A 26771-nucleotide genomic window follows, 5' to 3' on the forward strand; every position below is an offset into this window, starting at 1 on the left:
TATGGGAGGTGTGGGGTACACTGTCAATGGGGGGTGTGGGGTACACTGTCTATGGGGGGTGTGGGGTACACTGTTTCTGGAGGGTGTGGGGTACACTGTCTATGGAAGGTGTGGGGTACACTGTCTATGGAAGGTGTGGGGTACACTGTCTATGGAGGGTGTGGGGTGCACTGTCAATGGGGGTGTGGGGTACACTGTCTATGGGGGGTGTGGGGTACACTGTTTCTGGAGGGTGTGGGGTACACTGTCTATGGAAGGTGTGGGGTACACTGTCTATGGAAGGTGTGGGGTACACTGTCTATGGAGGGTGTGGGGTACACTGTCTATGGAGGGTGTGGGGTACACTGTCTATGGAAGGTGTGGGGTACACTGTCTATGGAGGGTGTGGGGTACACTCTCTATGGAGGGTGTGGGGTACACTGTCTATGGAGGGTGTGGGGTACACTGTCTATGGAAGGTGTGGGGTACACTCTCTATGGGCGGTGTGGGGTACACTGTCTATGGAGGGTGTGGTGTACACTGTCTATGGAGGGTGTGGGGTACACTCTCTGTGGGGGGTGTGGGGTACACTCTCTCTGGAGGGTGTGGGGTACACTGTCTATGGAGGTTAGAACCCATTTTCTTGTTCCACATTTTCTCAAGTTATTGCGTTACAGAGACATTTATTAAAATGGTTGATCAAATCCTGGATCGCAGAACTGTTTTCCTCTCGTGTCACGACCACAGGAATGTAATGTTTATCTGTAGTTGGCCAGAGTGGAATAATGTCCTGCTGGATTCATGTCCTGAAGACATTTGTCTGGAAATGACGCAGTACCATAATAAAAACCTCTGCCTGGTTTTTCACAGCTTTCTGCCTACATGAAACGAGGGGGACAATAGAATTCCGTCTACGGATTAACCATGGGAGCTTCGGCCAAACCTCTTAACACATCCGCATCTGATGTTGCGCAGCGCTGTTTCGAAAGAGATCTTCGTAAATCTTACAAGGCCTTCCTCTTGTTGGTTTTATTCATCTCCCTCGGGAAAGTAAATCATTTGGTGAGCGTCTATACACTACAAATCGTACATGATCAGTGGGAAAATGCCGATTCGATAGGCTGGATGATATTTCCTTCCGTCTATGTTACGCTCTTATGAATAATACGATGAGTGTCACTCGCAGATATGAAATTGAAATTCAAATGAGGTTCCAGGTTCAGCAGTGTCAGTTTTATGGACATGTTCTCATTTGCCCTGAGAGTAATATCACCTTTCAGTCGCTTTCTTGATAAGTAACTGTTTGTACGGGAAAAAAAACTGCAGCATTTTTTCATTCATATTAAAAAAAATTCGTCTCCAGACTCCTACAAGGACAACAGGGCATTGTTATAATTTGCCAACATAATTTTTTAAAAAACATTTATATATATATATATATATATATTTTTGGAAAGTTATTTGTCTTTTCTCTTTTTTGGATACAAGTTTAATGGGGACTGAGCTGCCTCGGGTACGAGGCCCAGGTGACCATTCTCAGATGTGGATTTGAACCGTGAGAGTTGGCAGGCTCGTCAGTCACGGTGGGGACATCAGTAGGGGGAGCAGCCCTAACCAATCCACTTCCAATACCCGCATTGGCATTTTCGAGCAGGAGGGGTCTTTTGAGGGTGAGCAGGACCATTGGATTTTATGACCCAACGTCGCTGTGATCGGCTGACTTGATGCAGACCTTCTGCTATTTGTGACTGGCGCCCATGCCAACTAAACCCATTGGGAGGAGAGGGTCCAGTGGGGGGTATCAAGGAGGTTGGTGAGAGTAGCCCCTGGTGAAATACCTTCCATGTTGACTGTTTCCCCTTCGCTGTGGGGGTAACGTCCAAGGTAAATTCTCATCTTCACCACCTTGGCGGTAATCTGGTGGTGATAACCGGGCGGGTTCTACACCGGGTGAGTTCTACACCAGGCGGGTGATCTGCTCTGCCAGATTACCGCCCAGGCAGCGAAGATGAAAATTTACTCTGCTCAGTGCCTCCCCGATGTCATGCCTGATATTGGGCACTCACTTGGGTCAATTTTAACTTTTGGGCGCCAACCAATCACCCAATCCCGCGGCGAATGGGTGGCCATGATTTTGAGGCCCCGTGGCCTCAATTGCATCGAGCCGGTGGACTGCGGAGGGTCAAACGGGTGTCCTGATTTGGCTCGCCAGATTAAAACGGGACAAATTACATTTGTTGGGCCTCTTCAAAATGGCGCCAGCTGCATTGCCTGGGTTAATGGAGCACTAAGGCTACCGACCCCATTTTGAGGCCATAACCGCCCCGTTTAGGCCAAGCACAACAAGTTAAAATTCTCCCCACTGTGTGGGGGACTGTAGCCATGAACCAGTATCTACCAATTGTAAACAATTTTACAACACCAAGTTATAGTCCAGCAATTTTATTTTAAATTCACAAGCTTTCGGAGGCTTCCTCCTTCGTCAGGTGAACGATGTGAAAATACCAGTCAGTGCTGTGGCACCTTGGAGCTCCAATACACAATCCTTACCATGCCAACTCCCCACAGTAATTTAAAAATGGCAAATGTACCTGCTTACCGCAAGTTTTATTCTCAATACTCGCTCTGTCAACGGCAAGAACAGCTTGCATTTATATAGTGCATTTAACCTAGAAAAATGTCCCAAGATGCTTCACAGAGGTGTCAACAGACAAAAATTGGTGCTAAGTCAAAGCATAACATAGAATTTACAGCACAGAAACAGGCCATTCGGCCCAACTGGCCCATGCTGGTGTTTATGCTCCACACGAGCCTCCTTTCACCCCTCTCCATCTAAACCTATCAACATAACCTTCTAGTCCTTTCTCTCTCATGTGTTTATTTAAATGCACCATGATATTTGCCTCAACTATTCCTTCTGGTGGCAAGTTCCACCTCTAACCGGAGATATTTGGAGGGGTGACTAAAAGCTGGGTTGAAGGGATGGGTTTTAAAGGAGGGTCTCAAAGGAGGTGAAAATGGAATTGGATAAATACATGAAGGGGAAAAATTTGCAGGGCTATGGGGAAAGGGCAGGGGAATGGGACTAATCGCTCTTTCAAAGAGCCAGCACGGGCACGATGGGCCGAATGGCCTCCATCTGTGCATTTTTTTTATTCGTTCACTGGATGTTGGCATTGCTGGCGAGGCCAGCATTTATTGCCCATCCCTAATTGCCCTTGAGAAAGTGGTGGTGAGCCGCCTTCTTGAACCGCTGCAGTCCGTGTGGTGAAGGTTCTCCCACAGTGCTGTTAGGAAGGGAGTTCCAGGATTTTGACTCAGCGACGATGAAGGAACGGCGATATATTTCCAAGTCGGGATGGTGTGTGACTTGGAGGGGAACGTGCAGGTGGTGTTGTTCCCATGTGCCTGCTGCTCTTGTCCTTCTAGGTGGTAGAGGTCGTGGGTTTGGGAGGTGCTGTCAAAGAAGCCTTGGCGAGTTGCTGCAGTGCATGCTGTGGATGGTACACACTGCAGCCACTGTGCGCTGGTGGTGAAGGGAGTGAATGTTTAGGGTGGTGGATGGGGTGCCAATCAAGCGGGCTGCTTTGCCCTGGATGGTGTCGAGCTTCTTGAGTGTTGTTGGAGCTGCACTCATCCAGGCAAGTGGAGAGTATTTCATCACACTCCTGACTTGTGCCTTGTAGATGGTGGAAAGGCTTTGGGGAGTCAGGAGGTGAGTCACTCACCGCAGAATACCCAGCCTCTGACCTGCTCTTGTAGCCACAGTATTTATATAGAATCATAGAATCATAGAAGTTTACAACATGGAAACAGGCCCTTCGGCCCAACATGTCCATGTCGCCCAGTTTATACCACTAAGCTAGTCCCAATTGCCTGCAATAGAATCATAGAAGGCTGGTTCAATTAAGTTTCTGGTCAATGGTGACCCCCAGGATGTTGATGGTGGGGGATTCGGCGATGGTAATGCCATTGAATGTCAAGGGGAGGTGGTTAGACTCTCTCTTGTTGGAGATGGTCATATGGTCATTGCCTGGCTGTGCCATTCTCCAGTACTATGATTCTATGATAGGTGGAGCGGAGGAGATGCTTATAGAATCATAGAATCATAGAAGTTTACAACATGGAAACAGGCCCTTCGGCCCAACATGTCCATGTCGCCCAGTTTATACCACTAAGCTAGTCCCAATTGCCTGCACTTGGCCCATATCCCTCTATACCCATCTTACCCATGTAACTGTCCAAATGCTTTTTAAAAGACAAAATTGTACCCGCCTCTACTACTGCCTCTGGCAGCTCGTTCCAGACACTCACCACCCTTTGAGTGAAAAAATTGCCCCTCTGGACCCTTTTGTATCTCTCCCCTCTCACCTTAAATCTATGCCCCCTCGTTATAGACTCCCCTACCTTTGGGAAAAGATTTTGACTATCGACCTTATCTATGCCCCTCATTATTTTATAGACTTCTATAAGATCACCCCTTAACCTCCTACTCTCCAGGGAAAAAAGTCCCAGTCTGTCTAACCTCTCCCTGTAAGTCAAACCATCAAGTCCCGGTAGCATCCTAGTAAATCTTTTCTGCACTCTTTCTAGTTTAATAATATCCTTTCTATAATAGGGTGACCAGAACTGTACACAGTATTCCAAGTGTGGCCTCACCAATGCCCTGTACAACTTCAACAAGACATCCCAACTCCTGCATTCAATGTTCTGACCAATGAAACCAAGCATGCCGAATGCCTTCTTCACCACCCTATCCACCTGTGACTCCACCTTCAAGGAGCTATGAATCTGTACTCCTTGATCTCTTTGTTCTATAACTCTCCCCAACGCCCTACCATTAACGGAGTAGGTCCTGGCCCGATTCGATCTACCAAAATGCATCACCTCACATTTATCTAAATTAAACTCCATCTGCCATTCATCGGCCCACTGGCCCAATTGATCAAGATCCCGTTGCAATCCCAGATAACCTTCTTCACTGTCCACAATGCCACCAATCTTGGTGTCATCTGCAAACTTACTAACCATGACTCCTAAATTCTCATCCAAATCATTAATATAAATAACAAATAACAGCGGACCCAGCACCGATCCCTGAGGCACACCGCTGGACACAGGCATCCAGTTTGAAAAACAACCCTCTACAACCACCCTCTGTCTTCTGTCGTCAAGCCAATTTTGTATCCAATTGGCTACCTCACCTTGGATCCCAAACTTAGGGGCTATCGAGCATTACCAGATAATCGACATTGTGCAGTTGAGTTAAGACAAGGAAATATATCTCTGGCTGCAACGCCCCAGTTTGTGGCCTATATCATGGCAGCCCCTCTGGCCTCACAGACCAACTCAACCTGGGAAATCCCTGAGCCTCTGTGTCGCAGTCAGTGGATGGAAAGCTGAAGAGAGTTGGAAAAAACATGAGCACTTTATTGAGATGCAGAGAGTAGAGCTGTTAATTCAGTACAGCCAGGCCCCGTGCCGTGCGGGAATCAAATTGAACAATACAAGTAATCAGGCCTGTTTCAGCAGGTCCTGTTCTGCATACAGCTGAGCAAGGCAACTTAAAATGAAATAAGTGCTGCAGCTTCAAGTGCGGTAGTATCTTAAGTTACTGACAGTCATGCTACTTTGTGACAGAAGCTAAAGATCACTGGAGCTGCTCCAGAAAGTAGAAGATTTGCTTAATACCTGGTGAAGCTAGAGAGTGTGTAAGGAAAGATAGCGAGTAGGCCGAATCCATTGCCACAGCAATGGGGTCAGAGGGCAAGATGGGGTTCAAGAGTAGCCAACCCCAAACCTGGCAGACATCACAGGGTCACCAACAGTAGGGTTTTGATGACGAATCTCAGCCGAAATCTTTCCCTTTCAGGCACCAACCAGCATTTCCTTCCAATTCCTTCTTTTTCTCCCTGCCTATTTTTGCTCCTCTCCTGGAGGCAGTGACACCTTTCTGGGGTATGTTTCATGGGTGCTGGTCAACCTTCAGTCCCTTACCCAAGTGCCCATTCTGCATGCGCCAGCCTGCACAATAAATGTCAGCAGGCTATTCAACCTTGAAAGGCATCATAACCGATCCTGGTCCCGTCCCCACCTGACGTCCGCAAACCGCTGGGGTGGCTGGAGAGTGATCAGAAGTGAGAACCCTGCCCAATATTCCCCTCCTTAATGCTAATTGCAATGCCTCTACTGCCACTCCATAGTGGGATGTTTCCTGTTGGCAGGGCTCAGCTTTTCACTGCGTCAACCAACTGAACCGTCAGCAGAGCAGCATCTTCCCTTTTTTTTATGATGGAAATTGTTTGGCCTCTTAATCACCATTGTCGACTGCAAACTCTCTTGCCTGTTTGCCCTGCACATTCCCTTATTCCCGTGTCTCAGTGGGTAGCACTGTCGCCTCTGAGTCAGAAGGTTGTGGCTTCAAAGTCCCACTCCAGAGACTTGATCACAAAATCCAGTGCAGTACCGAGGGAGCGCTGCACTGCTGGAGGTGCTGTTGTTCGGATGAGACATTAAACCGAGGCCCCATCTGCCCTCTTGGGTGGACGTAAAAGATCCCATGGCATTATTTTTTTGAAGAAGAGCAGGAGAGTTCTCCCCGGTGTCCTGGCCAATATTTATCCCTCAACGAAAATCATTAATATAGATTATTCGGTCATTATCACATTGCTTTTTTTGGGATCTTGCTGTGCGCAAATTGGCTGTCATGTTTCATACGTTACAACAGTGACTACACTTCGAAAGTACTTTATTGGCTGGGAAGTGCTTTGGAACATCCTGAGGTCGTGAAAGGCACTATATAAATGCAAGCCTTTCATTTTACCTGTTCATAGTAAATGGCCCACTGATTGTTTTTTTCAGAGATTTATTTGAAATACTTTAAGAACAGGCAGTGATGATCAAATTCTTTTCAGGCAGTGGTGATTCTCTGCTGCTGGGATCATGGATGAGTCATCTGTGGAATGTAATCAGTCAGACTCGTGTGAGTTATAGAGTTGAATGATAGCCTGGAGTCTCACTTGATTTTCTTTGGAGAAATTCTGTCGAGCTTTGTCATCTCTGCATGGTTTCATTTCCTCCTTCTGGAGATGAAGTGAGTTTGATGGGGTCCATTGGAACAGGAGGAGGCCATTCAGCCCCTCGAGCCTGTTCTACCATTCAGTTGGATCATGGCTGATCTGTATCTTAACTCCATTTACCCGCCTTGGTTCCGTAACCCTTAATACCCTTGCCTAACAAAAATCTATCAATCTCAGTTTTGAAATTTTCAATTGACTCATAACCTCAACAGCTTTTTAGGGGAGAGAGTTCCAGATTTCCACTCCCCTTTGTGTGAAGAAGTGCTTCCTGACATCACTCCTGAACGGTGATATCAATCCCCGATAGAGTGGATTGCACAAGGTCCCTGGAAGAAATGGGTTTGATGAGATGAATGGCCTTTTCATATTCCATAGTTTCCATACTTCTTACCCTTTTATGCATCATAAGCCATTATAGTCCCATACAGGAAAATTGTTCTTCAAACTATGATCTCACCCAAACCCAGAGGGAAATTTGGGCCTTGAGCACATAATCCACTCTGACACTTCAGTGATGTACTGAGGGAACACTGCATTGTGGGAGGTACCATCTTTCGGAAAAGATGTTAAACCCTGTCTGCTCTCTCGAGTGGACCTAAATGATCCCATGGCACTATATGAAGAAGAGTAGAGGAGTTCTCCTGGTGTCCTGGACAACATTTGTCCCTCAACCAATATCACTAAAACTGATTATTTGGTCATTTATCACACTGCTGCTTGTGGGATCTTGCTGTGCACGTTGCCTGCTGCATTTCCGTATACCACAACAGTGACTAGACTTCAAAAGCGGCGGTGAAGTGCTTTGGGACATCTTGGGTACAGAGGTTCGAGATCAAGCCACTGGGGTCGATAGTGCGATGGGTTGTGCCTTTTTGCAGTGAGGTGAATTTGCCAGTTCCCCATATTATTGCATGGAAGTCTGAGGACTACTCTGTGCCCAGTGCCCTAATGCGGCAGTCTAGCGCAGAACGCACAGGACATCCTGGCACTTGGCAGTCAGGATTGACCCCCTTCTGGCCAGGAGTGGTGTTGTGAGCCAACAATGGATAAAGGGAGAAAACAACAATACAATAGGATACAGCTATAGTTAAAAGGACATCCTTGCCATTAAAAAATAGTCAGACAAACCTCACCTTGCATGTTTGTAAATATATACAGAACTGTTATGGGTAGGGCTGTTTCACCATTTGTCCAGATGTCAACCATGGCTCACTGGGAACACATTCAGAAGGCTCAAGGCCCATAAGACTTGTGCACATAATCTCGATGGACACTCCAGTGCGGTACTGAGGGAGCGCTGCACAGTTGGAGATACCATCTTTCGGATCAGACGTTAAATCAAAGTCTCATCTGCCCTCTCAGGTGGTCGTAAAATATCCCATGGCACTATTCGAAGAAGAGCAGGGGAGATCTTTCATTGTCCTGGACAATACTTACCCCTCAACCAACATCACAAAAACAGATTGGCTGCCACACTTACATTACAAAAGCGACTACTCTTCAAAAGTAATTAATTGGCTGTGAAGCACTTTAGGATGTCCTGAGGTCATGAAAGGCGCTAAAAACATGCAAATTTGTGAGTTGTATACAAAACTACCAAACGACAGCACCTCTGATCATAAGCAGACCCAGTCTACTATGAACTGATACCTGCACCTTTATATATGCCATGTATAAGTTAGTGTGCCCAGGTTTAACAATTAACCCCGAATGTGGTATATTGCTTACTGGATACCATGTGGGACAACCAGGATATTCTCCTATTGCTTCTAAAAAACAGAAGATGCAGTGATGACAGACCAATGTGTACAGGCTAAAACTATTTGGTCAGATTTATTTAACAGGTTAAATAATACATAGAAGTCAAATGATACTGGATCAGCATTATACCTAAAAAAAATTGATTTCAGTCCATAAGATGCTGATTTTATAAAGTGCTTCTTAAAGTCTGCTAAGCAACAGGACTTTTGAATGAAACAGGTTTGTCTTTTAGTAAACCTTCCATATGAAATGTTATACATGGATATGTGACTCACAGCCCATCCACAGAGTTTTGTATTTCCTGCCAGAATTAAACTGAGCAGCCAGGACTGTGATTTATGCCACGGGGTGTTTTTTTCATGTTAGACCTAATTCCTTGATATAAACAAACAGGCTGAGAGTTTGACAGATGTCACACCTTGTGAGGGGAGGTGCGACTGTCAGAATGCTCTCTGCTTCCTTCATACATTTCCTCCAATGTCTCAGCAAGCAGAGACATTTGAAATTCTATTCCTCTGTCATTCTGCGTATGTTAACAATTCAAATAAACTGCTCTAGCCACCAAACAAGTTCTTACCTTAATCATTTTCTATCTCTGTGACCTCCTCCAGCCCTACAGCCCTCCGAGATCTCTGCGCTCCTCCAATTTTGGCTTCTTGCACATCCCTGATTTTAATCGCTCCACCATTGGCAGCCGTGCCTTCAGCAGCCCAGGCCCTGAGCTCTGGAATTTTTGTTTATTTGTTCATGGGACGTGGGCGTCGCTGGCGAGGCCGGCATTTATTGCCCATCCCTAATTGCCCTTGAGAAGGTGGTGGTGAGCCGCCTTCTTGAACCGCTGCAGTCCGTGTGGTGAAGGTTCTCCCACAGTGCTGTTAGGAAGGGAGTTCCAGGATTTTGAACGGCGACGATGAAGGAACGGCGATATATTTCCAAGTCGGGATGGTGTGTGACTTGGAGGGGAACGTGCAGGTGGTGTTGTTCCCATGTACCTGCTGCTCTTGTCCTTCTAGGTTGTAGAGGTCCCTCCCTAAACCTCTCTACCTCTCTCTCCTCCTTTAAGACGGTCCTTAGAACCTACCTCTTTGACCAAACTTTTGGTCACCTGGTCCTAATATCTCCTTATGTGGCTTGGTGTCAAATTTTGGTCGATAACTCTCGTGTGAAGCGCCTTGGGACGTTTTACCACTTTAAAGGTGCTATATAAATGCAAGTTGCTGTTGAACACGACACTGAAACAAACAAAAAAGAAACATTTAACCATTTAGGCCAAACATCTATTAAGGTCCGATTGAGCAGAACTTGAATGTATTTGTCACCATTAGTACAGATTATGGAGTCATCCCAAAGGTTGAAATCAATTTTTAAGTTCTAACTATCTGACATAAAATGAAAATACAGAAATGACTACAATTGTCTTCATGTCACGTGTATTAGAACACAGCCTGTAGCACTCACTGAGAACTGAGAAACGCAATCCACTGCAGGCAAGGTTTTATTTTTTATTTTCTCCCCCTCCCTACTGCCATCTGAAATAACTCAGCACAGATTGAGAATCTAGTCCTATGGCAAGAAAAATGTTCTAACTAAATGCCTCACTTAGTTTCCCGAGGATATGCTGTAACGTACTTGAACATAATTATTGTTCTAAGTGCGTTTATCACTTTATTTTATAGTGCTTGGGTTGTTTTTGTACTTATGAGTGGTTTAGTGGAGTATGGATGATTAAAGAGTGCCTTGTCGCTGTGTTGGCTCTCTTCAAATTGTCGAGAAAGAGACTCCAGGCTGCAAGTTCAGACCGAGAAGACTTTATTTACAACATGGCTGCTCGTCGAGCACTGGGGGTGACTCTCACCTTCGCATGTCTAGGAGGTAATGTAAAAGAGTGGATTGCCGCTTGTTATTGTAATCAATGGGATGACGGTGGGCGAGTTCCCTAACGGGTGGGCTATCCGATCTGCCACGTTATCGCTAAGGCGACAAAGTTGAAAATTATCCGCACTGTTTTCTCAGCTCTCTCATAGTGGCTGGTGCTGTACACGTAGTGACAACACTGTGTCAGCCAATGAATTGGAGGCGGGGCGGGGCTTACAGAGTCTATTTAAACAGAGTCTACGGCAAAGAGAAATCATGTCCGAAACTACAGCAAATATAAGAACATAAGAAATAGCAGCAGGAGTAGGTCACATGTCCCCTCGAGCCTGCTCCGCCATTCAATCAGATCATGGCTGATCTTCGACCTCAACTCCACTTTCCCGCCCGATCCCCATATCCCTTGATTCCCCTAGAGTCCGGAAATCTGTCTATCTCAGCCTTGAATATATTTAACGACTCAGCATCCACAACTCTCTGGGACAGAGAATTCCAAAGATTCACAACCCTCTGGGTGAAGAAATTCCTCCTCATCTCAGTCTTAAATGGCCGACCCCTTATCCTGAGACTATGCCTCCTGGTTCTAGACTCTCCAGCGAGGGGAAACAACCTCTCAGCATCTACCCTGTCAAGCCCCCTCACAATCTTATATGTTTCAATGAGATCACCTCTCATTCTTCTAAACTCCAGACAGTATAGGCCCATTCTACTCAACCTCTCCTCATAGGACAACCCTCTCATCCCAGGAATTAATCTAGTGAACCTTCGCTGCACCGCCTCTAAGGCGAGTATATCCTTCCTTAGATAAGGAGACCAAAACTGTACACAGTACTTCAGGTGAGGTCTCACCAAAGCCGTGTACAATTGTAGTAAGACTTCCTTACTCTTGTACTCCAACCACCTTGCAATAAAGGCCAACATTCCATTTGCCTTCCTAATTGCTTGCTGTACCGGCAAAGTCTCCCGATAAAAGCAGGGATACTTCTCCAGCAAAATGAAGGGAGTAGAGGATAGTTACATAATACAGATTATGTGTGTAAAATTGATCCCGACCGCTTACATTGCGGGCTCCAGGCGTGATTGACAGGGGAATTACCCAATCATCCCCATTCTGGCCGGAACTTGTGGTGTCACTATGTACATACATAGGTACTGGTAATTGCTCATCCGAAACACCAGATGGTTGTTTTATGAGTGTCTGAGCTAACTGTTCGCTGTTTCACCGATAGCAATTCCCCTTTGCTTTAGTGGCTATGGAGATCACCATCATTTGAAACATCCAAAAGGAACCATAAGCTATAAATTGGCCCGTTTTGTAGGTGCGTTGCGGCCTCCTAAGGAACAAAACGGCGTCTGGAATGCGCGCGCATGCTTCTAGCGTAATGAGCGCCGGACACCATCTTGGTAAAGGCGTTTGCGCACGTGCAGATAACAAATGCCGGCAGCGTGTAAAGTAGGGAGAATATGCGTTAGATCAGTGTGCAACGCTGATTTAAAGGGACAGATACGATTTTGGAACTCAACACTCCAGCCAATGCACTGTCGGAACCTCGCACAGGTGAACAGGTCGTAAACAACATGGAGGACCCCCACCAGCGCTATTTAAAGGGATCGTGCAGGAGTTATAGTTTACTTGCTGGATTATTGCTTCTGGCTGCTGATGCATTTGTACCTGTTTTTGGTGGTCTCCTATACTTGAATACTAGGACTAGGGGACATAGCCTAAAAATTAGAGCCAAGACTTGCAGGAGTGAATCAAAAGCAAAATACTGCGGAAGGTGGAAATCTGAAATAAAAACAGAAAATGCTGGAGAAGCTCAGCAAGTGAGGCAGCACCCGTGGAGAAAGAAACAGAGTTAACGTTTCAGGTCGAAGACCTTTCATCAGAACTGGAAGAAGGGTCATCGACCTGAAACATTAACTCTGTTTCTTTCTCCACAGATGCTGCCTGACTTGCTGAGTATTTCCAGCATTTTATGCTTTTATTTGCAGGAGTGAAGTTGGGAAACATTTCTACACACAGAGGGTGGTAGAAGTTTGGAACTCTCTTCTGCAAACAGCAGTTGATGCTAGATCAATTGTTAATTTTAAATCTGCGATTGATAGATTTTTGTTCACCAAAGATATTAAGGGATATGGGGCTAAGGCGGGTATATGGAGTTAGGTCACAGATCAACCATGATCTCATTGAAAGGCGGAACAGGCTCGAGGGACTAAATGGCCTACTCCTGTTCCTATCTTCCTTTGTTCCTGTAATAAAGTTTCAATACTCTGCAGGGTGTGGGCTGGCTAGCTGACAGGCAACAGCAAGGGCACTGGCAGAGTGGCAGGGTTGGGCCAGGAATGCTGTCATCCTGAGAGAGGACAGCAGGTTCATGTTCCATGGAGCCACTGCCACTTGCTGCCTCCTGTTATGCGACACCTTCTCCTGCAAGAAAGCGGGACGTGTGTCGGTGAGTGTCCTACAGGATGTGCCTGTCATGCTGGAATAGCTGCCAGTGTATGTGACCTGTGAGTTGTGGGTGTGCGGCTTGCAACAGTGGTAATGTGTGAGGGTGAGAGGAAGCATCTGATTGGAAGAGTTGAGTACTGACTGAAAGAGTTTGTTGGTATGTGGGTGATGGGGGTGTAGTGTGTGGAGCAGTGGATGCAGTTGGTAGGAGACGCCACTTGACAGTTGACCTCACTCACCTTGGTCACTTGTGTCAAACCATTGAACTTCTTCCTGCACTGCATCCATGTTCGTGGTGCTGTGCTGCTGGCATTGACTTTGTTCCCTACTGCCTCTTGAGCATATATCTGGAGGGCCTCTTGCCCCCACCTGTGGATATAGGATGTCCCTCCTTCTGTCCACCTCTTGCATCAAGGCCTCTAGTGCATCAGCAGAGAACCTTGGTGCATGCTCTCTCTCGCAGGCCTGGTACAAACTCAGGTCGGCAGATTGGTGAGGTCTGGTGTGCAGATTGGAGGATGTGGGATGTAGTAGTGCGCAACCTTTATTGAATTTTTGAGCATAACTCAACAGTTTGTAAACATAGAGACGGGACTTGCATCTGTGTTTTACATGTGCGATGTCTGATCTCCATTCAGACCCGTATCTTATATTTTGCAAATAAGAGGTGCAGGCTGCCTTTAAGTGGTGCAGGCTGCCTTTAAGTGGTATCACCCGCGTGATATCGGCTCGGCGCACCCACCCCCCTTGCAGGTGAGCAGCCACTCAACAGCACAGCTCGGCCTGGCTGCTCGCAGACATCGGGTAAATGACCAGGCAGCACGAATCCCACGCATCTCAACGACCGGGCGCTGGTTAATCGCGCACCGCGACCCCCCGCGCCCGGATTCGGGGGTTACCGAATTTAACCCCCATTGATTTTCCAACCTGCAGAGAATTTTATGAGGGTGAAGATTCAGTCAAGCGCACAAATTTAGGGGCTAGTCTAGGCCAACAGAAACTTTGGGCTGTCACAAACCATTTACTTATTCTGTTTGATACAAAATATATCGAAATAGTGAGTTAAGTGTGTGTATATGTGTATGGGTGATTATTTAAAAATGTGGCTATTACCTTCAAAATGTGGGTGAGTCTGTTAAATCTGTGGGCACTTTTATATATCCCTTTTACTGGTTCATGAAGCCCAAGGTAATTCTAGCAACATCAACATCATTAGCTGTTAAATTTGGACTCTGAAGCAACATTCAGCCTTTGAGGTCCAATTTCAGGAATCTATTATCAGATTGAAGAAGTTCACATAATCAATCTCTGCAGTGAAGCTGGTAACAGAGGTTGGTGCAGTAATGAGGTTCCAGCACTTGGGGCTTTCATTCCTTCAATGCACTATTTTTAGCGCACTGATAAACACGCTCACAAGATCACTAAATAATTAGAATCATAGAATGGCTAAAGCACGAAAGGAGGCCGTTCGGCCCCTTCGAATCCGTAGTTACGTGAGGAAAACCATTCGGCCCATCTTAATTCATCCATCCAGTAACATTCCCTCCCCCCCCATTGCTACAACCGGTTGGTTCTTAAATGATTCCAGGATTTTTGCCCTCGCTGCTCTATCTGGGATCAAATTCCTGTTTGTACTATTTCAATAGTCTCAAACAATTGTGTTAAAATAATACAAACAGTATTCGACTGGAATGCATAAAATTAGATCTAGACCGCTCAGGGGTGATGTCAGGAAGCAATTTTTTATTGTCACTATGGTTTTTCCCCTGATTGTTGCTCGCAGCAGTGTTCTGGAGATTAATTTTTAATTCCTGGAGACTCCAGGGCAATCTGAGGGGGGTTGGCAACCCTACCAAGAAAGGGATCAGGACTGGGGGCCTTCTGGTTATTGCTATTTGGACAGCAGACTGAAGGCCTCGCACCTGGTAGCCTTTACTTTCCTCTGGCACTTTCAGGTGCTTGACGCTGCCAGCGGGTGGCACAAATCCTGATTGAACCCAGAAATCAAGGTGGGTTCCGATCATGTCAGGTGGAGCACACCAAGTATGTTCTGCTCGACGAGCACCAAGGTACAGGGTTTGGGAGGGGGCGAAAATCAGCCACCGCATTTTAGGAAGGAAGTCACGGCCTTGAATAGGGTGCAGAGGAGATTTACTGGAATGGGACCAGGGATGAGGGGTTTCAGTTATGTGGAGAGACTGGAGAAGCTGGGATTGTTCTCCTTAGAGCAGAGAAGGTTAAGGGGAGATTTAATAGAGGTGTTCAAGATTATGAGGGGTTTTGATAGAGCAGATGGGGAGAAATGGTTTCCATGTGGCAGGAGGGTCAGTTTAAAATAATTAAACGGGGGTGGAGGGGGGTTAAGATGAGGAGTTTTTTTTTACAGTCACTTGTTGTGATCTGAAATGCACTGCCTGAAAGGATAGTGGAAACAGATTTAGTAGTAACTTTCAAAAGGGAATTGGATATAAACATAAAAAGGAAAAATGTGCAGGGCTGTGGGGAAAGAGCAGGGAGAGTGGGACTAATTGGATAGTTCTTTCAGAAAACCAGCACTTGCCCGATGGGCCAAAAGGCCTCTTTCTGTGCTGTATGACTCTGATTCTGTGTATCTAGATTTGAACAAAAGCTGTTAGATACATTAAAATATTAAAAAATATGTAAAAGATCACATTTTTGCAGAAGGGAGGTTCTAAAATTCAACTCAGTTCTTATTGTAACATTGAGTATTCAAAATGAACATCTAATTATTCCATATAGGAAGTGGGTGAATTTCAATTACTTACTTTGCCTTGCGAGTTTCCTTTTATTTTGCGTGGCAAATTACATTACTTATCACTCCAATTTTCAATGATTAATACCTTACCATAAAATCCAGACTATAGGTCACACTCACATATATGTTTCTGCCCCATTTTATGTTCTTCATTTTGATTTTAAAACAAAAAAAATATGGTAGTATGTCATTTGATGATGCTTCCCTACAACTACAGAACTCAGAGCTGGGATTTATATCCTTGAACAAAGGTAAGACAAGGTGTTATAAATAGAAAGCTATGTGGTGAAGGATCGACTAGAGCCTGGTCTTTAGTTATTTCGAAGCTTTTATTCAGAGATTTCCCCTTACACACCCTACATAAGCTCTCCTATAAAAAAAATACCAGAGAACTCCCAATTGCTTCCTACCACCCGAATACAATTAACACTCATTGATATAAATCATACAGTTAACACAAGGGAGGCCATTTGGCCCACCTGGCTCGTTCAAGGATGAGGGGCTTCACCAGGGATGAGGGGCTTCAGTTATGTGGAGAGACTGGAGAAGCTGGGATTGTTCTCCTTAGAGCAGAGAAGGTTAAGGAGAGATTTAATAGAGGTGTTCAAAATTATGAGGAGTTTTGATAGAGTAAATAAGGGGAAACTGTTTCCACAGGCAGGAGAGTTGGTAACCAAAGGTCACCAATTTAAAATAAATGGCAAAAGAACCAGGGGGGAAATGAGGAGAATACTTTTTATGCAGCAAGTTGTTATGATCTGGAATGCGCTGCCTGAAAGGGCGGTGGAAGTAGATTCATTAGTAACTTTCAAAAGGGAATTGGATATATAATTGAAAAGGAAAAGTTTGCAGGTCTATGGGGAAAGAGCAGGGGGAGTGGGACTAATTGGATAGTTCTTTCAAAGAGCTGGCACAGGCAAGATGGGCCGAATGGCCTCCTTCTATGCTGTATGATTCTATGATCGTTTCAGCATTCGAATGATGTAGATCCCACCTGAGCAGACCTGATGCTGCTTGCGTTTGTTTGTAAGGATGTGTCACGCAAGAGTGAGTGACATGATTTTATTTTAGTCTGCGTGCTGATCGCTGCCTCTTCTATTAATCAAAAACTGATGTCTATTTAGTAAATGGGAGCCGAGATCTAGCTTTGTCAGACTGGATCACCTGTTGCAATATATATAAGTTGGAGAGGGATTATAAACGAATGTCAGTCAAACTAGAAAAGGAAACCAGGAACATATGATGGCAGTATATATATAGATATATATATATAGATGCCACACAAAAGGGAAGTAGAGAAAGCAAAAACACACTGACATCATGGTGATAGTAACTCTTTAAACTGAAGGAAATCCTCTACAATAATTCAGACATCAGTTGTGCCATTTGTTATTCCTTTAATCCCCCCTCCGTCATGAACTAGCAGATAAACCAAAATACACAACAACTTGCATTTATATAGCGCCTTTAACGTAATAAAACCTCCCAAGGTGCTTCACAGGAGCGCCATCAGACAAAATTTGACACCGAGCCACATTAGGGCAGGTGACTAAAAACTTGGTTGAAGAGGTAGGTTTTAAGGAGTGTCTTAAAGGAGAAGAGAGAGGCAGAGAGATTTAGGGAGGAAATTCCTGAGATTAGGGCCTTGATGGTTGAAGGCACAGTCACCAGTGATGGACTGAAGGACACTGGGGATGCACAATTCTTTGTGTGCAAGGAGTTGCTTCAGATGTGGAGCAGATATTTTGTAAATTGCCCCAGCTGTATAGCTTTTGTACAGTGATTAAGAGTACAACAATATTGCTGTGTAAAAATTATAAATGCAGATAATTGTGGGCCCTTTGTTGATCTAACAAGTTATATTGGAAAATTATTCATAAGAGAACCTTTACAACTTGTCCATACAAAGAAGTGTTAGCCAAAAGGCATTGACTGTTGCTATGGTTACATTTGTGATCATTTTATTTTATCATGGACAGTGCAATCGATGTGAATTTATAATTAGGGTCTGTTGTACATCTATTTACATTTATTATTAGATGATGTGCAAGATTGAAGTAAAATAATTATTACATCATTTAGAAAAAGTGCAGATTTGATTGCATTGGTGGTGCCAAGTTTTTCAAAGCATAAACAAATATTTAGTACATTTTGTCTAAATGACGAGAGACTCAAAAACAAATAGCAATCCCTCTGAAAGTTAAGAGGATGTAAAACATGTCCAAAACCAGGATATAGATAAACATGAAATACTAGTATAAAGAGAAATGATTTAAGTTTGGTCTTTGATTTAGAGTAAGAATCAGAACTGGTTTAGCTTAGAAGACAGTCAAGGAATCTGGTCACCTGAATAGGTGTAAATAATCTCTCAAAAAGCACCATTTGTAACAAAAATGTAGGCATCTATTTTTTGTGAAAATTGTTATTTTTAAAAAGAAAGACGTACATTTTTATAGCGCCTTTCATGATCTCAGGACGTCCCAAATCGTTTTACAGCCGATGAGGTACTTTTGAAGTGCAGTCACTATTATAATGTAGGAAACGCGGCAGCCAATTTGTGCACAGCAAGCTCTCACAGACAGCAATGTGATAATGAGCAGTTAATCTGTTTTTTTAGTGATGGTGGTTGAGGGATAAATATTGGCCAGGACACCGGGAAGAACTCCCCTGCTCTTCTTCGAAAAGTGCCATGGGATCTTTTACGTCCACCTGAGAGGGCCTTGGTTTAACGTCTCATCTGAATGGCGGCACCTCCGACAGAGCAGCACTCCCTCAGTACAGTACTGGAGTGTCATAACAACATAAGAAATAGGAGCAGAAGTAGGCCAGACGGCCCCTCGAGCCTGCGCCGCCATTCAATAAGATCATGGCTGATCTTTGACCTCAACTCCACTTCCCCGCCCTATCCCCATATTCCTTGATTCCCCGAGAGTCCAAAAATCTATCGATCTTTAATATACTCAACAAGTGAGCATCTGCAGTCCTCTGCAGTAGAGAATTACAAAGATTCACAACCCTCTGAGTGAAGAAATTCCTCCTCATCTCAGTCCTAAATATCCGACCCCTTATCCTGAGACTATGTCCCCTAGTTCTAGACTCTCAGAATCTACCCCGACAGCCCCTTTCAATGAAATCACCTCTCATTCTTCTAAACTCCGGAGAGTATAGGCCCACTCTACTCAATCTTTCCTCATGGGGTAACCCTCTCATCCTTTATAAAACACTAGTTAGGTCTGAGTTGGAGTAGTGTGTTCAATTCTGGGCACCACACTCCAGGAAGGATGTCAGTGTAGATTAGGTGCTCAAGTCTCTGGAGTTGGGACTGGAACCCGCACACTTCTGACTCGGAGCCGAGTATGCTACCAGTGAACCATGGCTAAGGGTAGATGGCTTCAGTTGAAGAGCTAGCACCAGTCCAGGCAAGATGGGTCGAATGGCTACCTTCATTGCTGTGATTTCTATGATTTTATGAATGACCTGGCCTGTTGTGTGATCAGAGTCCATGTGGTGATGTAACCATAAGACCATAAGAGATAGGAGCAGCAGTAGGCCATTCGGCCCCTCGAGCCTGCTCCGCCATTCAGTGGGATCACGGCTGATCTGATTTTTACCTCAACTCCACTTTCCCGCCTTTTCCCCATATCCTTTGACTCCCTTGCTGATACCGGCTGAACTCTATTTTAGGATTAAATCGCAAAGTCCAAAATGGTTTAAATTGGGCCTTGATTCTGATGTTTGAACATTTGGAGTTTAGAAGAATGAGAGGAGATCTTATTGAAACATAAGATTCTGAGGGGGCTTGACAGGGTAGATGTTGAGAGGATGTAACCCTCGTGGGGGAATCTAGAACTAGGGGGCGTAGTCCCAGAATAAGGGGTCGCCCATTTAAGACGGAGATGAGGAGAAATTTTTTCTCAGAGGGTTGTGAACCTTTGGAATTCTTTGCCCCAAAGAGTGGTGGAGGCTGAGTCATTGAATAAATTCAAGGCTGAGTTAGACAAATTTTTGATCAGCAAGGGAGTCAAAGGATATGGGGAAAGGGCGGGAAAGTGGAGTTGAGGCCAGAATCAGATCAGCCATGATCTGATTGAATGGCAGAGCAGGCTCGAAGGGCCAAATGGCCTACTCCTGCTCCTATCTCTTATGTTCTTATTTTGAGCCAAGTTGGACCATTTGTATTCAGATTGACCTGCCCTTTTAAATGGCGGTGTGCATGCGTAGAAGGCCAATTTGCCAGTTTGATGTTTGTTGTTCAGTCCCCACTTTATCTTGCGGTTGCGTCCATGCTAGCTGATGGTGGGTCACCAACAGTTGGCTCTAATGTCATTGAGTTTTTGGTCCCAATTTCCTTAATAATCCTAGTGTAGCACTGAAGTGTCAGATTCTGTTGCAGAAACTGGAATTCAATCACGTACTCCCATCAAGGGTGAAAGTCTTTGTGCAGTTGTATTTAATTTAATGCCAGTGGCCCTCTACATCAGCAGTGAGCCCTCCATATTTGTTAACACTGCTCTTGCAGATAAAGACAGGCAGAGAGATTGAGACAGATAAAGATGATTCCACTCAGGATTCATTTAAAGAAAGGTAGCTCAGCCTTGACTCAGTGGGCTAGAAGGTTGTGGGTTCAAGTCCCACTCCAGACACTTGAGCACGTAATCCATGCTGACACTTTGGTGCAGTACTGAGGGGGCACTGCACTGTCGACGATGCCGTCTTTCAAATGAGATGTCAAACTGAGTCCACGTCTGCCTGCTCAAGTGGACGCAAAAGATCCCATGGCAATGAAGAAGAGTAGGGGAGTCCTCCTGGTGTCCTGGAAAACATTTCTCTCTTAGCCATCACAATTAAAACAGATTATTTGGTTGTCTATTTTATTGCTGTTTGTGGGATCTTGCTGTGTGTAAATTGGCTGTGCATCTGCCTACATTACAACAGTGTCTACACTTCAAGAAATACTTAATTGGCTGTGAAGCACTTTGGGATGTCCTGAGGACAGGAAAGGAACTATATAAATGTAACTTCTTTTTGTAAGGTCAGTTGGCATTTATACTGCCCAGTGTAGAACTGAGCCAGCCAGAATAGGATGGGCCTAACCTGGGTTTCCAGGTTTGCCGCTCAGCTGCCCAGTCTCATTCGAAGCAGCAGTAGAGGCCCTGAAATGAGCCTCAGGATTGGCTGTGATGCTTCTCACAGTTAAATAGCCTGCTAATGGTCAATTGAGTGAGGCACTGGACGATAACGATGCAGATGCAACTGTGCAGAGATTAGCATCTGCGGGTGGGGATTGGAGAAACGGGGAAAATTGGAGGGAAAAACAGGGAAAAATATAAACACAGTAAAAGAAACTAAAGCATAGAAAGAGAGAAAGACACATTTGCATTTATACAGCACCTTTCACCACCTCAGGATGTCCCAAACAGCCAACAAAGTAAGTACTTTTGAAGTGTTGTCACTGTTGTAATGTAGGAAACATGGCAGTCAATTTGCGCACAGCAAGATCCCACAAACAGCAATGTGCTAATGACCAGATCATCTGTTTTAGTGACGTTGGTTGCGAGATAAATATTGCCCAGGATACCAGGGATAACTGCCCCGTTCTTCTTCGAAGTAGTGCCGTGGAATCTTTTACGTCCACCCGAGAGGGCAGACGGGGCCTCGGTATAATGTCTCGTCCGAAAGAAGTAGCTGTTTGTGAATATTTAATGTGTTCCGATGACATTGCTTTGTCCATTAGTTCAACTGTCGTGTTAATCTGTTTATTCGAAGAGCAGCTACTGTCTGCTCACCGCTCTGAGATGTTTTATGCAGCACCGCAGTCTTTCAAGAAAAAATGATGCAACGTTCAAGAATGATCAATAATTAATTTTCTTATTGTAGCTGGTGCTTTACGAAGTTTAATAATGCAGTTAGTATTTTACACAGTCAATTCCCGTTCTATGAGCAACAATAAACAGTATTCACTCGTCAGGCGATTCTGCTAATGAAAAGTTATGGATTCTGAATTTGTTTTCTATAAAAATTAATGAAAACAAAAGGGACAGCCATACATTAAAGGACTCATATTTTGAAATATATTTCTGCACAGGAATGGGAATCTGTGAGTTGGTAACTCAGTTCATTACTGATCTAACGTGCTTACCAGGGAGTGTTATGATAAGTGTTGGAACATAAGAAAAGTTGATGAACAAACCATACTAACAGCAGAATGGTATAATAAGAACGTGGCTTGGACAAGAAACAACGCTTACACAGAAGATCTAAGAAAGACGATTGTGATGGTTTGGGCGTATTTCAAGATTGGAAACAGATAGACTACCTTTCATGGCCCTGCATTCAGAAGTACATGGTACAAGAAGCCGAGGAAGACCAAGATAGACAATGCCAAAGGTGACTTGTCACAGAAAGGGATACAGATGACTGAAGCGACCGGGCTAGTTGGGAATCGACGGCAGTGGAGTCAATTTATTTGGCCCCATTGTCACTACTGACAGGAATTTAGTCGTAGTACTAGGTATGATGAGGGATTGCGCTGGCAATCTTCTGCATAATGATCAGACTCCCAATGTATCAGGGAGGATCTTGAGCCACTTGTGTTGGCCGTTAGGATGTTCTGGCCAAAGTGCTCCAGTGTAGGTGGAAGAGCTGCCTGAAACATCAGAGGCCAACGCCGGCATTGGTGATCCATGGTCCTCACTGATGACTTGTGGAGTGTAGAGACCCCAAACAAAGGTGAGGGTTTTCTCCACACAGAACAGCATAGCCCACTCTTGTATAACTCTCAGCAACTGGGTCAAAGAATAAGGAGCAGGTCACCTACCAGTCCTTAAAGATTAGCGGGTGACCTGGAGGAGACTTGAGTGGAGAGGCTTGAAGAACAACGGAAAGTGAATGCCAATATTTGTCAAGATAGATGAATAACTTATGAGAATGAGCCAGCTTGAACGTGCTACAAATAACTAGAGGAGATACGTGCCTTCCAGTTTCTAGAACCGCCGTTACTCTAACCACACAGGTATACAATAACCCAATTCAATTCAGTTAAATGTTTACAATCATCTACCAAGCAAGATAATAGAGACAAAACACTGGGATATTCAGAATGCAATTAGAATGCTGTAATAGCAGAGTTAATGTACTAGAGGGATGAGCTCCAATTAGCCGTTTCTTATCCCTGACTTTTCATATTCTTGTGGGGACCTCACTGAAGTATATTATTAAACAATGTAGTTAAGGTAGACCCAGATCAAAGCAAAAAAATAGGACCAGGGGACACAAAGGAAAATCATGGAAAGTGAATTTGGAATAGATATCAGAAAACCATCTACACTCAAGGAGTGACAATGTTCAATCAGTTCAATTTAGTTCTGGTTATCTGAATCTGCTATTTATGCATCAAAATTCCAGGGTATTGTAGCATAGTGGTTATGTTACTGGACTAGTAATCTAGAGGCCTGGACTAAAATCCAGAATCATGAGTTCAAATCCTGCCACGGCAGCTGGTGAATTTAAATTCAATTAATTAATTAAATTCAATTAATTAAATAAAAATCTGGAATTAAAATACTAGTATCAGTAATGATGGGCGTGAAACTACCAGATTGTCATAAAAACCCATCTGGTTCACTAATGCCCTTTAGGGAAGGAAACCTGCCGTCCTTACCCGGTCTGGCCTATATGTGACTCCAGACCCACAGCAATGTGGTTGATTCTTAATTGCCCTCTGAAATGGCCTAGCAAGCCACTCAGTTGTAAAATCTTGCTGCGAACCTTCACCACACAGACTGCAGTGGTTCAAGAAGGCGGCTCACCACCACCTTCTCGAGGGCAATTAGGGATGGGCAATAAATGCCAGCCTCGCCAGTGACGCCCACATCCCGTGAACGAATAATTAAAAAAAATATACCTGCAAGTCTACTGTTATTCTCTGTAGGCATCCATGCTGCATTCTATGTGAATTCAGCTCAAGAATCCTTCAAGATACTGTGATAGGGAGTTCCTCCAATGCACCCACCCTAAATGTCCTGCAAATTGCATTCTAATAAGAGAACAGGTGGCACCTTAAGCAAAGCCCGAAAGACGATACCTTAAAATATTCTAAGTGATGACAAAGCTCAGTCTTTAATCTGTAGAAGGTGGATTTAATCAGATACTACATTTTAAACATTTACTTCATATTTATCCTCGAGGTTTGGTGTAAAAGTTTTCTTCTTGGTGCTGTCCAATTAAGCTTTTACTGTTGAAAGTGCGGTAGGATTTCCTTCAGAAAGTTGTCACAAACGATAAGTACTGAAGCCCAGAGCCGCATCGAGGAGGGTTAAATTTGGATTATTCTTGCAGCATTGAAATATTCCACAGGCAAAATCAGAGTCTAGCGTCATTTTTTTAAAAGCCCTATTTATAGCAAGACACTGGCCTCGAAATTCTTGGGAGTGGGAGAGGGTGGAAAGCTCCATTTCTGCCCCAGGGGGTGGGTCAGGAATTTGGGGCAGAACCTGGGATTCCACACTGTTGGACTTGCTCTTTAAGCTCCAGTGCGGGAGGTGGTGGGGGGCAGATTTTACACCCACCCCTCCCTTTGTAGGATAACCCTACTTTTCACACTGGAGTCCCAAGTCCCAGATTTAAATCTGCTGTGTTCTAATTTACGGAGGGCCTTGCGCCATGCAAGATGACCTTTCACCTCCGGCTTCCAACCTCTTCCTTTCTGTCACAACCTCTATTGTCTGTATTTCACTGATACTATTCTGAAAGTGCGTGTGCATGTTGGGTGAGGACAGAATCCGGCTAGACTGCCACTTACTGTCTAGCCGCACGTATGAAGAATTGTCACTCGGTTGGATGGCTGGTGCCAGGAATTAGTGACTTCAGAGCGGGGGGGGGGTGGGGGGATAGAAAACGAGAGTTAAGAGTGCCTTTTTGGAAAACTGGAACTATCTGTTTCTGTCGTCATCACAGACAGATGAAAACAAATACAAAAAATAGAGAAACAATGCTAGGCCCAGCTGGAGAGAGATGAAAAAGATACATTTGCAAAAATATACCTCCAAAATATCATTTACATATATGTATATATATATATTGTACTTTGACTCTTTCCCATGAGTTGCATGTGAATTAGATCTATTTTCAGATAAACCCTGCAGCACTGAACATGAAGTTGATGAAATTTACTTTGCTCTGCATCTTGGAGGAATTAATTGCTGTTACACTCCCTCCCACCTGTTTAACTCCAAAATGGTGGAGTGGGCAGAGTTCCATGTTGAACTCTTGTGTTCTTTCATATTTATAGACAGTATCGAGAAAGGCTTGTTCACTTTCTTCCCCAGTGTGATATTTTATATCATTTCATGGAATCATACAGCACAGGAGGCGGCCATTCGTCCCATCGTACCTGTGCCGGCTCTTTGAAAGTGCGATCCAATTGGTTCTACTTCAAAAAGTAGTTCGCTGGATGCGAAACAGTTTGGGATGTCCCGAGAATGTGGAAAAGTGCTACATAAATTCATGTTTGTTTCAATCTTTGCAGTGGTGCAGGTGAAGTGGTGAGATTCCTTAGAAATGCTAGGACAATTGGAGCTTTCAAGACTGAGATAGATAGATTTTTGTTAGGTAAGGGTATCAAGGGATTATGGAGCAAAGGCAGGTAAAAGGAGTTAAGATACCGATCAGCCATGATCTAATTGAATGGCAGAGCATGCTTGAGGGGCTGAATGGCCTAATTGCTGTTTCTAATGTCCCTATGCTCCGAGATACTGCAAGTGATTAATTGCTTTCTCACATGGAGGGAGGGACGAAGAGTCAGAGGCTGTGATCCCAGCGGGCAGTCCTTCTATCTACAGGCGGGGTATAAAGCAACTTTGGCTCTCCCCTTGATGTTCTCCACGGTCATACACCCTACTGGCACCCTCTATTTAGGCCTACACATGAATAATGGCCACTTTGTGTGAGGTACCAGAGGGTGATTGAATTATTTGTGGAACCTTACTCTAGCAAGGGCCCAATCTTCAGGAGGGAAGGCTGGAGAATTGGCAAGAAAAAATACGGGAAAAAAAAACCAGTTTGTTTAATAAGTCATTTATGAATTCAATCTGAAGCAAACTCTGAAATAAACTAGAAATATTGATGGATGAAAATCATTACATGAAAATGAACTCACACATGTTCTGGGCTCTGTTCAGAGTTCGCGAGGGGTTCGAGTGCTTTATTTCCATCTGAACTCTTGGATGGGATTTATTTCTTTGTAATCACTCCTCCCATTCATTATTTTTCATATATATTTATATATATATATATATATACAGCGATTTCATTTCGAACAAAAGGGATTACGTTGGATCTATTCAGTGGAAGGCAGCAGAATAGTTATTGTAGCAGAAAAAGTTGCAGTTCCAGATACTGACTGGCTGCAATGTACTGTTTGCTTGACAAGGGATGATTTTTTTTTTCTGAAAGATTGATTCTCTGTGATATAATCATGGCAAGATTACGAGAACTTACTCCGCAGGGGATTACTAGGACATAACGCTGCTGTAATTTATACAACAACAATGCAGTGTTCTGGGATGATATCTCAGCTTGTCTGACCATAATATATTAAAAGCTTGCATGCAGGGAGCACACCCTGTCCAGATTGGTGCTGAAGTTACTTGTTGGATCTGGCAGACTCCTGCCGCACCTCCGCCAGGAGTTGGACGTCTTTCCCGCACACACGGAATCTCAGCCCCACCGCGAGATGCCCTCGAGGCCGCAGCGAGGACAAGACTGTCGTCCACCTCCTGATGGGCTGCCCCTTCGCGCAGAAGGTGTGGAGAGAGATGCGTTGGTATCTGTCCCGGTTCATTCCCAACACAGG

Source organism: Heptranchias perlo, chromosome 40 (genome assembly GCF_035084215.1).
Source record: "Heptranchias perlo isolate sHepPer1 chromosome 40, sHepPer1.hap1, whole genome shotgun sequence".
Classification (NCBI taxonomy): Eukaryota; Metazoa; Chordata; class Chondrichthyes; order Hexanchiformes; family Hexanchidae; genus Heptranchias; species Heptranchias perlo.